Source organism: Ochotona curzoniae, unplaced genomic scaffold, assembly GCF_017591425.1.
Source record: "Ochotona curzoniae isolate NIBS_2020 unplaced genomic scaffold, NIBS_Ocur_1.0 contig_50, whole genome shotgun sequence".
NCBI classification, from domain to species: domain Eukaryota; kingdom Metazoa; phylum Chordata; class Mammalia; order Lagomorpha; family Ochotonidae; genus Ochotona; species Ochotona curzoniae.
Window position 1 is genome coordinate 5,323,677 of NW_024466446.1, and position 14,073 is coordinate 5,337,749.

General features: G+C 44.1%; 1 protein-coding gene across 1 annotated transcript in view; it reads left to right on the plus strand.

The window, feature by feature from the left end:
- The first annotated feature begins 836 nt into the window (after positions 1-836).
- Positions 837-14,073, plus strand: part of FANCC (FA complementation group C) — a 228,114-nt gene continuing 214,877 nt past the window's right edge. The window contains exon 1 of the mRNA XM_040988870.1: positions 837-1,055. The gene's annotated coding sequence lies outside the window, so the exon portion shown is untranslated. The remainder of the gene's footprint in view (positions 1,056-14,073) is intronic.

A 14,073-nucleotide genomic window follows, 5' to 3' on the forward strand; every position in this document is an offset into this window, starting at 1 on the left:
TTTAAAAGTTATGCCTCTACCCTACCTACTAACTTTGTCACTTATAAGCTGCGTGGACCTTTGGTGAAATGGATACTCCTTCACCATAAAGATGTGTTGGAAGTGTGTAGGTACCGGAATCCAGGATGGCTTGGGTGTTTATACAACACAGGTGAGCTAATGATTTAAAGATTTACATTTAAGGCTAGATTCCTCAGATGTAAAAAAGAAAACAATTTTTAATGCAATACTTAAAAGACAACCTAGTACTATGGACATGACTGGAAGTTTGGGGGAAAAAAAGCTGGTTTCCGTTTATTTCAGTGGTTTGCACAGCGTCAAACAGATCTGAACTCCAATCAAGCACTGTATGGAACTGATTTGGGGCCTGGGGGCGGGAAGGGGATCATTCACGGAAGAAAGATGTCTTTTTATTGTTGCTGGTTGAGGCCACAGCTAGAAACTACAGTGGCGATCCTGTTGGGAGGTTTTAACCCTCTTGACAAAGCCTCCATTTTTCTGCGTTTCCGTAGACCACGTTAAACCTAAGCGGGTCACAGGGGCCTGAGCAGGGTCTGCTTCCCGCCCGGCCTTCGGTGCTGGGGCGTGTGTGGAGGGGGCACGCCGCACAGCTTTCCGCCCTCTTCCCTCTCCTCAGCGAGCGGCCCGAGCCAGGCCCACTTCCGGCCCGAGGCCCCGCCCCCACGGGCGCGAGAGTGGCCGGCAGTTCCCGCGATGCCGCGGGAGCGCGCGAAGTGTGTGTGTGTGTGTGTGTGTGTGTGTGTGTGTGTGTGTGTGTGTGAGGGGGAGGCTCGCCAGCCCCCAGAGTGCACCGCGGGCACGTGTGTGGGGTGTGCGCGCGCGCGCCGGGCGATCGCGGGAAAATTCTCCCCCCTTCCCTCCCCCTCAGGGGAAGAAAAAGTCACAAGAAAACTCAAAAAAAAAAAAACAAAAAACAAAAAAAAGCCAGTCAAGAAGCAGAGCCAACATTTTGAAGCCACCACCACCACCACCACCACCACAGAGCCCGGCCGGTGGTGGCTTCCTTTCCGGGCAGCTCTGGCGAGGACCACCCGGTAAGAGCGAGCCGGAGGGGCCACAGCCCGAAAGGCAGGCGGCGGTGGCGGCCTCCGTCGGGGGGCCTGGCCCACACGTCAGCCCGGCTCGGGGGAGGCGGCGGCTGCGGCGGCCGGCCGGGTGCGGGGCTGGGGGGGCGGGAGGTGGACGGCAAGACTCGCGAGAGCCTCCGTGGCGGCCCCCGCACCTCGAGGTGGGTGAGTCGGGCTCCCGCCGGCGGGCGCCCAAAGCCGAGCGGGCCGGGGGCGGGGCCTCGGCCTCGAGGGGGTGGAGCCGCGGCCTCGAGAGGGCGGGGCCTCGCCATCGGGGGCGTGGCTCGGCCTCGAGGGGGCGGAGCCGGCGCAGGGGTCGCGCGGGAGGGGGAGCCCCGGAGCCCCGGGAGCTGCAAGTTGGGCGTTTTTGGGTTCTTTTTGTTCGTTGAGTGCAAAGCAATTACGTGTGTGTGTGTGGTTTTTTTTTTGTTTTGTTTTTTAAAAAGCAGAGGAACCTAGGTGAATTTCTGGGTTTGGGTCCCTGGGAGCTTGCGACGTGTTTCTTTCAACGCAGCAACCCTCTCTCCCTCCCCACCAGCCCCACCGCCACCCCCCACATCCACCCCCATCCACTCCCCCGACCCTGTCCTCTCCGACCCCGGGGCCCTTGGGAGGGGGCGAAGCGTCGTCATTCGAGGAGCCCTGGGCGCGGCTGTTTTCCCCCCACCCCCACCCCTCGCCTTTCTTCCCTGGTCGGGAGGAGGGTTCGGCTGAGCGATCGTCTCCCCCACAGCCTGTTATTTGAACGCGTTCAGAGCCCTGGACTAGTTTTTTTGGGGGGCGGGGTTGGGTGTTTGTTGGCTTGTTCTTTTGTATTATTAGTACGCATTTTGTTTTTTTTTTCATGGTGGGCACTTTAACAACTACAAGCGCTCCGCGGGCCTGCTGTAAGGGCCAGTTGTTAGAAGAGGGTGGGGATTTGGAGTTTGGGAAACATGAAAAGTTTGGGAGCAGAATATGAAGGGAAGAGGCCAAGAACTTTCCCAGCCAAGATCTTTATGTGCCTGGGCTTTTGTTCGAATCCGGAATTGTTTGAAAGCTGCTGGATTGGTGGTTTTGTGCGAACCTGTGGCCCCTTGAATGCCTGCAAACGGTTTTTACGCGTTTAACCAAATGAGCACAGCACCTTTGGGCCACCCTGGGAGGACAGAGGAAGGTGGGATTCGTACGTGGGGAACCTGTGTGACACTCGTAAGCTGGGGGAGAAAGTGCGTTCCATGTGACATTCGCCGTGAAAGTTAAATCAAGTTGAAGTTCCTCGTGGAAATAAGCCCCCGGGGTGGGGGCAGGGCTTATGTTTATAGAGGAACGTGCATTCAAAAGAAAAGTTTGTTTTCCTTCCATCAAGGGCCGCTTTCACTTTAAGAGTTAGGGACGGTTTCTTCAGATCCGGCCAGAGTGTACTTTCGAATATTTGTACATTTTAATTCAGTCTTAAAAATTTCTTTTTTTGTGAAAAACACCTAGGCCTCAGAGAAAGCCAATTTCATGTTCCTCTTTTTTGTTCTGTTTCCTAATGAAAAGCCTTAACTTGATTGGTTGGCTGGATGTGAAAGATGTGCCGTGGCGTGTGTATCAAGCTGTGTGAGCATCTTAAATGCTCTTTCTAACCAGTTCCATATTTCAGCAAGTAGTTCCAGTAACAATTATACACATTTTGTATTTATGAAAACCAGCTCCAGGGAGGCCAGCCTCGCCCCTAGAAAGTTGGACTGGTTATCTGGGCCACAGAGCCCGAGGAATCCCACATGAGTGGTGGTGGTCCAAGCGGGTAGTGGTAGGACCTCAAATCAGGCTGGAAATCAGCACCACATTTTTTTTTTCCCATTTTACGTTAGCCTGGGATATGTATATTCTCTGCTTATAGATCCTGCATGGCTGACTTTTTAACATATAGCACTTAAAGGCACAGTGAATTTTTCTTACAAAATACAGAAGTGGAGCAAAAACAAAAATTGAGATAGTGCATATCTTAGGAATTTTTTTAAACTAACTATATAATATCTGTATCTGGACATTTCATATAGATGAACTCGTAAAATCCCTGCTGGTTCTGGATTCTCTCACTGAACATGCCGTTTTGAAGTCATGGGTATAGATATGTGTTTGGACTTGGTTAGAAAGGGTTTTGCAACATTATCTGGGCCGTTTTATTAAGCTCTTCATAAACCCTACTGCATAAATAGAATTCATTTCCCCGTAAGAGCAGTCACGTAGGAGCTGTGCAGCATTCCTGGTTTTCAGTTACAGGCGGGCAGAGTTCACGGAGAGATCACCTTGTTGAAGACGCTCTACTTTCTGCTTTCTAAACAAGTGGCTCTTGCAACCACAGGGAACTTTTGGGACCATTCACAGTTCATGATTTCAGTTTAGAATATTTACATCACCTTAACAAGTTTTATTAGCTCATTCTCCTCGCCTCATATTCATCATCTATTTACCTAGATTACCTTTTTAATAACCTACTGTCTTATTCACATTCCTACACTACCCCCCTTACATCTTTCATAATTTTTACAATCTACTCAAAAATCTTCCATATAACACTAAACTAAACAAATCCCAATATAATCAAACATACAACCCTAAATATTCCATTTTAATGATTTTATAGAGAGAGTGTGTGTGTGTCACAATATCCTCCCCCCCTCTGATCCCCTCTGTGTCACCTGTGTGTCGACTACCCACCCCATCTCTGTGTGTCTACATAAAACAAATTAACACTCATCTATCTCTATACCTTTAACTACTCCAAACATTATTCCATCAAAAAAAAAACTTACTCCACCATACTCTCCCTCCATCCAAAAATAACCCCCCCAAAAACCAATAACTCAAAAACACCCCATCCTAACTATCGCTCTTCCTCTCTCACTACCCTACCCAAACTCACCCATCATTCCCCTACCACTCCCCCCACCCACCCACTCATACCCACAATTCCTCTTAATCCCCCATTTCCCGTTCCACAAATTCTCCTTTATTTACATATTACTAATTCCCATCCCTCATCCCTCCTTCTCAATCCAAACACTTCCCCTCTCATTATATCTCAATTCCCCAATCTTTTCACGATTCACATATCTCATTTCCTACCTCACAAATATCCACTATTTCCACCCAACCTCTCTCCTTATCCTTTCCCCATCCCTCTCAAACCCTCCACACCCCTCCCCCATAAATATTTTTCCTCCCTACAACACCCCCATTGAACATTTATCATCATCCAAACTTATATGCCTAAAATGTTACCCCCATTCTCTAATATACCATTACACATCCAAACTAACCCGTTACATCATATTATACCAATGTACCTTCCAAACTTCCACAAACAATATTGACATGTATTATCATGTTGCCACTCCACCTCTGTATGAATATACTCATGTCCCGTTCTTGGTTTTTCCTCCTCGGTAGACGGACCGATTCCGTGTTGTCCGTCTTACTGTCTGCGCATGCGCACGTCTCCTCCAGCGTGGCTCGGCTGGGCTTGAGTTCGCTGCCACGCACTTCTGCTCCGGCTCAAGTTTCTAGTGTGCACTTTGCCAGCGCCAGCTTCCCCATGAGGCATCTGCACTGCCACTTCAGCATGAGCCTCGGAGGCGTGGGGCTTCTGCAGCACCTGCCACTGGCCGTGTGCCGAGTGTCTGGCTCCTGGCATATGCGCTTTCTGTGCTCCAGGGCCACCCGCTCCACGTGTGGCTTCCCCCGCTGGAGACTTGCTGTAATCTATGGCGACTTAGGCTCCACTGTTTTGCCCAAGCATCGCCAAGGCACTTTTCTAATGGAGCTTCTCATGGGACACCCTGTCCTGCATAGCTTTCCCTGGTACTCTAAAAGATAGGTTTTTGGCAAGGTCTAACAGGAAATTCTCCAGAACGTTATTTAATGATCAATGCTTGGGTCTGTCAAAAAAGCATAGAACTCTTCTTGGGGAGAACGGGATGTTGTTCAAACCTTTATCTATGCCCTAGGAGTAGTTACTTCTGCATTCATCTGCTGTTCTTAAATTCTCCTAAATAGCCAAGCCTTTGTTACTCTAATCCCAGAATGGTGATTTTTTTTTTTTTACTTTCCATATTAAAATTGCTATGTAATACTATGTAATTTCTGCTTCCTGATTGTGTTTGTATTGATCCATTTTCTTTGCTTCTGGCTTTTCAAGAAAAAAATGGGCTGACGTTGAGGCGCAGTAGGCTAGACTTCAGCCTGTGCTGCTTGTGTCTTTCATGGCTGCAATTCTAGTCTTCAGTTGTACCCCAGCCACACTGTTTCCAACCCAGCTTCCTGCTAACATGCCTGGGAAGGCAGGGAGAGATGGCCTCAGTGGTTGAGAGGTAGGGATGGAATTCCAGGCTTCTGGCTTTGAGGCTGCTGCGGCCATTTGGGAGTGAACCAGTGGATGCCTTGGGGATGCTCTGGTGTGTAATGTGACTTCTGAACTGGCTGAAGCTATCTTGGTCTCATGAGGGGAAGAGGATGAGAAGTTGGATCAACTATGATATTGATACTATTTGAGGACTTGTTGATTTCTTGAAGCAACAAGTTCCTTTTATTGGTCTAGCTAGTTTCGGTTGATGTAGCAGAGGCATTTGTTGCTTACTAAGTATCGATGCCCTCCTGTTTCCCTGTTGATTTGCAGTTAGGTGGGGTCATGTGGCTATTCCAACCAGCAGGCGTTCAGCAGGTTATTTCCAGGTGGAAGAATTCGGTAGCAGTGATAGGACCTTCTAACTGTGTCTCCTTGTTGCCATGTAGAACACTGGCACTGCAGGCAGTGGCTTGTTCTGATGGACTGCAGCACTGGTCCCCTGACCACAGGCTTCTGGAAGCGTGAAGCCATTTATTACTGCTATAATGCCATGTGCTTTGTTTGTGGAGAAGGCTTTCCACATTAGCTGGCACCTAGAAGAGTCTGTGTTGCCGAGCCTGGTCAGAGCCACTAGATTTCTTACTACAGTAAAATTGTTGGCAAAGGCTGTGAACTTTTTTGCTTGACGATAAGTGTTTTTGGTGAATTGATACTGTTTTCAAACTATGCAATAAGTTTTGGGAGTAGCAAATGTAAATATTTTTATATGAAGTACTTGACAAAATATAATTTACTTTAAAATTGAGAGTAATGGGCCCGGCGCGGTGGCGCAAGTGGTTAAGTCCTAGCCTTGCACGCCCCGGGATCCCATATGGGCGCCGGTTCTAATCCCGGCAGCCCCGCTTCCCTTCCAGCTCCCTGCCTGTGGCCTGGGAAAGCAGTTGAGGACGGCCCAAAGCTTTGGGACCCTGCACCCGTGTGGGAGACCTGGAAGAGGCTCCTGGCTTCAGATCGGCATAGCATCGGCCGTTGGGCTCACTTGGGGAGTGAATCATCGGACGGAAGATCTTCCTCTCTGTCTCTCCTCTCTGTATATCCGCCTTTCCAATAAAAAATAATAAAAATAAATCTTTAAAATTGAGAGTAATTTGAGAAAGTGGCAATTAAAACATCTTGAATTTTGATAGAGACAGCCCTTGGAAAGTATTAAAAGTGTTATTAATACGTGTGTGCTCTGTGTGTATATGATGTATATTTAAGATTGTTCTGAGTGCATTTGGTATGAAACTTTATTTTAAAATAACTTGATTTTGAAATAATGTTTTTAGATTTTAAAAATTAATATAGAGGGCAGACAATGTAGTTTATAGGTAAAATTCTCAGGATGTAATATTACTCCCTCCTTTCATTCCTTCCTTTAAAAATCTTTTGTGATATAACCTTTTACATTTACTTTATCATCAATGCTTAATGGCTCACTAAATAAGGAGTTCAGCAAGTAAAAAGTAGAAAGACTGCTGTTTGTCACGAATATAGATAAGGACGGGAAATGTCATTTTTCTTATTTTCTCCTCCCTGATTTTAGGTGGTCGTTAATTTGCTTTTTGTCAGTGTAGAATAGTATGTATGCATTTTCCAAAACTGTGTCCAAGTCGAACGATGTGGTTTGTTTCCTTTGTTGTCTGGTTTCTTTTACCAGGTACAATTTTGAGAGTTGTCCGTACTGGGAGTATCTATTCATAGTTTGTTGTTCATTTTGTTGATGAATAATATTCCATTGTTTAGCTATATGCTATACTGCAGTGTTTTGCTTGTTTGGTTTTTTTTTTTTGTCAATTTATGAACTTTGGGCAGATTCCAGTGTTTATATAACTTCTGTGAATGTTTATATGGGCAAAACCTGGGAATGAAAGAGACCGGTTTATAGAATAGGTGTGTGTTTAATTTTTAAAAAATAATTGCTAAATTATTTTCTAAAATGGAAATTTTACATTGCTGCCAATAGTGCATAAGGATTTCTGGTTTCTTCTCCAGTACTCAGTATGATCAGTCTTTCTATTTTTATTTATTTATTTATTCATTCATTTTTAAGTGTTTATTTTTATCTACTTGAAAGAAATAGTGAAAGCGTAAGCGAAGTGCTTTGGGATACTGGCATCTTACCTCCTACCCCACTATGCCACAATACTGGCTCCAGAAGTTGGAAACCCTGAGTGGCTTTGAGGTGGGGAGAGCCCTGTCAGGCTGCCCCACGTGCCCTTAAATTTCAAGCACAGTGTCTGATGGAGAAACAAGAACTCATAAAATACACTTGATTCTGGCTCTGGTGAAAGTGCTCCTCTAGCATAAAATAGGAGCTGCATGACCTCCTTAGATTTTTTTGGCAAAAGAAGCATTGATTAATGTCTTCTATTTGCTGTTGGCTGGATCAGTTCTCTTGCTTGACATAGTTAAGATATTAAGACAAAGCAAACTCCATTGAACGCATCAATAAGAATCATGTAGGGCCTGGCGCGGTGGCGCAAGTGGTTAAGGTCCTCGCCTTGCACGCCCGGGATCCCATATGGGCGCCGGTTCTAATCCCGGCAGCCCCGCTTCCCTTCCAGCTCCCTGCCTGTGGCCCGGGAAAGCAGTTGAGGACGGCCCAAAGCTTTGGGAACCTGCACCCGCGTGGGAGACCCGGAAGAGGCTCCTGGCTTTGGCCCGTTGGGCTCACTTGGGGAGTGAATCATCGGACGGAAGATCTTCCTCTCTGTCTTTCCTCTCTGTATATCCGCCTTTCCAATGAAAAAAATAATAAAAATAAATCTTTAAAAAAAAAAGAATCATGGTGTAATTGAAGCTTTAAATATACAATGAATATACAATGTTCAGCATGGACCACTAAAATTAAAGCATTCAAAAAAAAAAAAAAAAAACCCTCCGCAAAGTTCCTTTCAAGCTTGTGATAGTTTTTGCAATGGCCTTGTTGGAGAGCAGACATGGTGGAGTTAGTAAGGCAGGGCCAAGATGTGCACAGCAGATACGTTTCCCGTGTGGTTTTTTTCAGTTGCTAACATTTAAACCCTGAGAGATTTCCCTTAGAACAGTCTGTGTTTGCAGCTTTTAGAAAGCGAAAGCAGTCTGACGACACTGAGCTCGCAGCAGCAGCTGGCAGGAGCCAAGCCCCGGCTGCCTGCTTTGGACACTGCTGTGTTTTCTAGTTGCCTCGAGCCCAACTGATTGTTTTACTCATTTAATTTATCCATTATGGATGTTTGAATTTATGACCTTTGTCTAGAGTAATTTACGAACTTTTGAATCATTTTGAAATGCACTCAGTTGTCAAGCTGACACTTAGAAAAAAAATGAGTAGATCTGAATAAATTTTCATACTTAATAGGGAAATTAATGTAGTAATCAGTGTGCTCTCAGTGAACTGACAGTTTCTTATCTGTAAGAAAACAGGTTATTATTCCTGAGCAGCATTTACACTTTAGAAATTAGAGCTGTGTATTACATTGATTTTTCTTTTTAAAGAATGCATGGATTTTATAAACATTTTTTAAAAATTACTTTATTTGCAAATAAAAGATACAGAGAAAGAGTTTCCATTGGTTCACTTCCCAAAAAGCCTCAACTGCAGAAGTTAGGAGTATGGCACTCCACCTGAGTGTCTCCCGTGGGTGACAGGGAGCTGCGCTCCTGGGCCATCTTCCCCTCTCTTCTCAGGAGTTAGCAGGGAGCTGGATCCAAGTGGAGCAGCCAGGACTGAAACCAGCGCTGTCAGAGGAACTGCCTGCCCTGCTGTGCCCCAAAGCCAGTCTTGGGTTTCTTTCCCCGCTGTTTCCTTTGTTTCCTTGGATTGTTTCAAACATTACTTTGGTCATCAGCTCCCATAAAAGTGCTTTGTGCTGCCCAAATTATTTTCAGATTGATTATATGTGATTCTCATGATTAATCTTACATTCGGAAGTAAGATAAACATAAAAAAATGAGACCTTTTCGAAGATATGAATTTGGCCCAGAATTAGGTGGTTCCCAAAAGATTGCCCAAAAGAGGATAGCTTCTGAAGAATTTCTTTGGTTACCTGTGTTTGTGCAGTTTTTAAATGGCCTTGATTATCATTGCTTGATAACTTTTTCAGTAATCAAAAGAGTTGAACATTTCTGGTTACCCGGACTCAACCCATCTGAGCAGAAAGCATTCACCTTTGATAATGACTTCTTTTTGAAATGTTTATAGAGGAGAAAGCTGAGGTGAGTGGCAAGGCTCCGCGCTGTTACCCAGGGAAGCTAACTCCTGTCTGGTGTTCTTTTCAGCAACCCCATGTCGGAGGGCGGCTGAAGCTTCCTATTGAGGCATTCCTAAGCAAGACTTTGGCAGGCTGTTTTGTTGCATCTTTTTACTGTGTAAATAGAGGCATTAGAAGAAATGAAATTTTTGAATGCTGCCTAGCCACTTTCTGCTTGGTAATGTGCCCTGGGGCCCTCAATGAATGCCAGCAAACAAATTAGATCCACAGTGTATTTGATATGCATATCTTTCCTCCAAACAAAATTTGAATTCCACAAACACAAACTGACTCATTTTCCAAATGTTTGTATATGAATGGAAGTTTTTGTCCTATCCTTCTGTAACCAATACTAGAAGACTTCTGAGGATCCATGATGCATTTGTTGTACAATGTTAATCCAAAACAAAACTTTATATTCTGACCAAACTTGTAGCTGTGGAGAGATACTGAACTCATTTCCATTGATCAGTACAACATGTTTGTACCAACCAGATCTAAAAACTGTGTAAGGGAGTGCCGTGCTCTAAAGACCTTATTACCGTTGTTGTAAACATAAGTGCAGCTGTTACAAATCTAGTAAAACCTCAGATTAAACAATTCAAATTTACTGAAGATGACATTCCAGACCCATTTTTTATAATGTAAACACTCTGGGACATGCCTTTGAAATGAGTGCAATTGTCATTAATATTAATGCCACTGAATCCAAGACTGAGAAGTCATTTCTTTCTGAACTTCATTTTCACTCCTAATTTTGCAGTAAAATCTGCTCTCAGTCTGAAGAATGGTGTTTATTCACAGCCTGAGAAAAATTTGATCCTGTTCCTCTTAAATTGTGGGAATGCAAAAATACAGTGTAAATATTTTATTCCTCATGGTATTTGAACTTAAATAGGTTTGTTAGAATTAAATTTGGCAAAAATTAGCTGTTAATGAAATGCAATTACATTGGTCAATGAAAAAATAAAAGGACATTAGCGTAGTTGCTTTCTAAGGACTGTATTGGTGTAATATTTTTCAATGATATGTTCAAGGGAAGGATTCTACTGAGTTCTGAGCGTACTGTGGTTTTGTATGTCGGCTAGATCGGGATTAGACAAACCTTCAGAACCTGCACTGCTCATTTGTTCCCCTCCTCACTTTCCACTGACTCGGACAACTGGGCAGGGTCAGTTGGACCATATGGCCGTTTTGTAGAGCTACTTTCTGTGCTCTGTTTGCCTAAGTCTTTTGTTGAATTTAGGAGTGTGTGCAAAGGTTCACTAGAGATGCTGAGTGAACTCTGCTTTAGCCACCTCCCTGTGTGTGCACACACACTTGCATGCGTGTGTGTGTGGTATTTTTTTGTTGTTGTTGCTTGCTTGTTGATGATTATATGTTAAAATTCTATTTGTCAGAGAAAAAAAATCCACTGGCTTTTACTGACTTTCTTCATTGCCCTCTGACCTCCGACTCATGCAGTGGAGAAGTTGTGACTTACAAGCTGGTCTCAGTACTCTAAAGAGTGCTGACATTTATCAAGAGTTGAATCCCTCATTTACACTTGTTCTCTAAACCCTGTTAGACTTCTTTTTTCTGACTAGAACTTAAGCCACACCTCATCAATTACCTGGTTGGAAAACTAAAGTTGGTACTGTGAAAACACAAAGTTAATACGGTAGTGTCTTATTCAGAGGAACTTTCATTCTCTTATATATTGATGAATATTTTGTTCAGTATAGTTTTATTCAGATATACTTCATACAAGCTGCAATTGGACCTTTTAAAGACGACACTGTGATGATTTTTAGCATGTTCATAGTTTTACAAACAAAACTACAATAAATGTTAGTAACACTTTCATCATGTGAAAATTGAAATTCCATAACAGAGTGGTCTACCTCCCTCCCATTGTCTCCCTAGGCAGTCCCCTAGTTTCTGTCAAATGTGGAGAACTTCGGATATTTCCATTAACACAAAAGATACCACAAAGCTGCCATTGCTTTTGCCTCACCTTCTTTTTAAACTTCCGTTTCCCTTTTTAAGATATCTTAAAGGTTTCCTTTAATTCTTTTGGCAACTATTTAAAATTCCTTATTTTGAAAAGGAAATCTGGGCAGATACAAAAAGCCCCTTCCTTTCCTGTTTATAAACTGTCTTGCAGCTGTCTTGGGATTTTCCTTCACTGTAATCCATGCTTCTGTCTTTCTCTGATATTGGATCTTCTGTTTACTATATTCTCTGTCTTGGTTTTCTTCCTTCTCTTGGTAGAACACATTCTGTAGTATCTCCATAAAGCAGTGTGTTAGGTGAATTATTTCTGGTCACTGCCTGTGTTTTGAATTTGGTGATGTTTGAATTGTTCTTCCCATTGCCTCCCAGTTTTTATTCTGGACTGTGTATGAAATCTTAATTGGAAACAGAGGCAGATGTACAGTGCAGTAACGAAAGCAATATTTATTTAAAGTACAAGATTGGATATACATTCAGGTGAGTGGGGCAAGCCCATGAAGAGAGGTAACTCTTTGTGAGATGACCAGAAAGAGAGGATTATCTGTGCAGAGAGTGTGAGAGAAGACTTGAAAGGACCACCTGCATGTCCAGCGGGCCCTTTCATGGGGAAGGGGAAGGCTCTGTGAACACATAAGTGGCAGGTGTTAGTGCACATGTGTATTCTGGGAGTTTCGTGGTATATCCACTTGGAGTTCTCTGTACATACAGTCATCATGGCGTCCCTTTCCTGGTGCGAGGGGAGACTCGGGTACCTCATGTAAAAGTGCATGGACTGGGTTGGTATGGGAAAAGGTGGAGTTAAAGTTTGGGGCTAGAATAGAAATGATGGAACACTTCTGACTTATTAATTCCTATCTAACTCCTTGCCTATTCTGGGCCTCATATCAGTCACTCTTGATAATTTGTGTGGACTGAATTATGATTGGAAATTACTTTCCTTTAGGATTGTGACAGCATTGTTCCACTTCTCTCTGACTTTGATAATTTCATGGCAATACACCTTTACATGGATCTATTCTCATCCGTTGTGTTGAGCACTTGGTTACCTTTCTTAATGTGGAAATGCTCACCTTTAGACTTATTTAGCATGCTAAGTAAGGGTAAATAAAATGAGATCCTAATCTGATGGAATCTGTGGCCTTCTATGATGAGGTACAGACCTTTCCCTGCCGTGAGTCTGAGAAGAGGCCATATAATAACACCTCATTAACCCAAGCTTCGAGACCTGCTCTGTCCTCTCACATACCTCAGTAGCCATGAATGGCTGTTTAACATGAACTCAAGTTAGACTAGAAACAGTGCCTCAGCTCCAGTGACCATTTTTCTTATGTTCAGAAGCCACACAGGACAGGTGCTTGAGGCAGTGGATGAGCCAGAGATGGCACATATGATATTGCAGAAAATCTGGCTGCACAACCCTGCTTTAGGTGTTGCCTCACACCTTTCCCTGCATGTTTGCTCAGTCAGTAGTCCTGAGCTTTTCTGGGATTAAGGCATACTTAGGAATATTAGACTTTGTAGAGGGCATCTTCTAAAGTCTGACTAACGTTAAAGGTGAACAACAATTACAGTTGCAAACTCTGCTGAAGTCTTGTGTTGCGTTGAATGTGGAAGAATCCTGTACTTACCAGACTCTGTCTTACACTGTGTGCCTGTAGCATGCTCCCTGGGAGAGCTGCTCTCCACCCCTGCGGGGCTTTCTCATAAGCTTAAATTATAGGACAAGGTCTTCAACAAGTATGCCTTCTTACTCTGGCCCTCTTCTGTTTTTTTCTCTCCCGGCTGGCTGTTTATTTGGCCCATACCGAGAAGGGGGTAGGTGCAGGCCACTTAGCCAGAAGTGGCAGTGACTGGGCTGTCCTGTGAGCACTGAGTAGTTTGAGGAAGCAAAGGCAAGTAGATGAAAGCAGCAAGCATCCTGAGGTTATTAGGAATCGATTGTTTTATGGGATAACAAAAAGTATGATATTGAACAAAAGGGGCCCTACTCCCCCTGTCTGTCTTCAGAGCATCATCGGAACAACCCTTGGAGGTCAGTACTGTGCCACTGCCTGAGGCAGGTGAAGCTGACACTGAGTCACGGAAGAGTGAAGTGATGCTTGGGTTCAGACTCCCCTGTGGTCTTCAAAGCCTCTGCCTGTCCCATCCTACTGCAGCTGGGGTCGGGCAGATCTCCTCCTCTCTGCCACGTGAGAGCAGCTCTCCCAAAGCTGCACTCTGTCGACAGGGTTTGTTTGCAAGTTCATGAAAGGGTTTACTATTAAATAAATAAATAAATAAATCTTTAAAACAATAATAAATTTATTTATTTATTTGTCAGTCAGCATCTCAAGACTATGGAAACCATTCAAGTAACACCCTCAGAACACTCTTTTCCCACAATGGAATCTCAAGGGTGTCG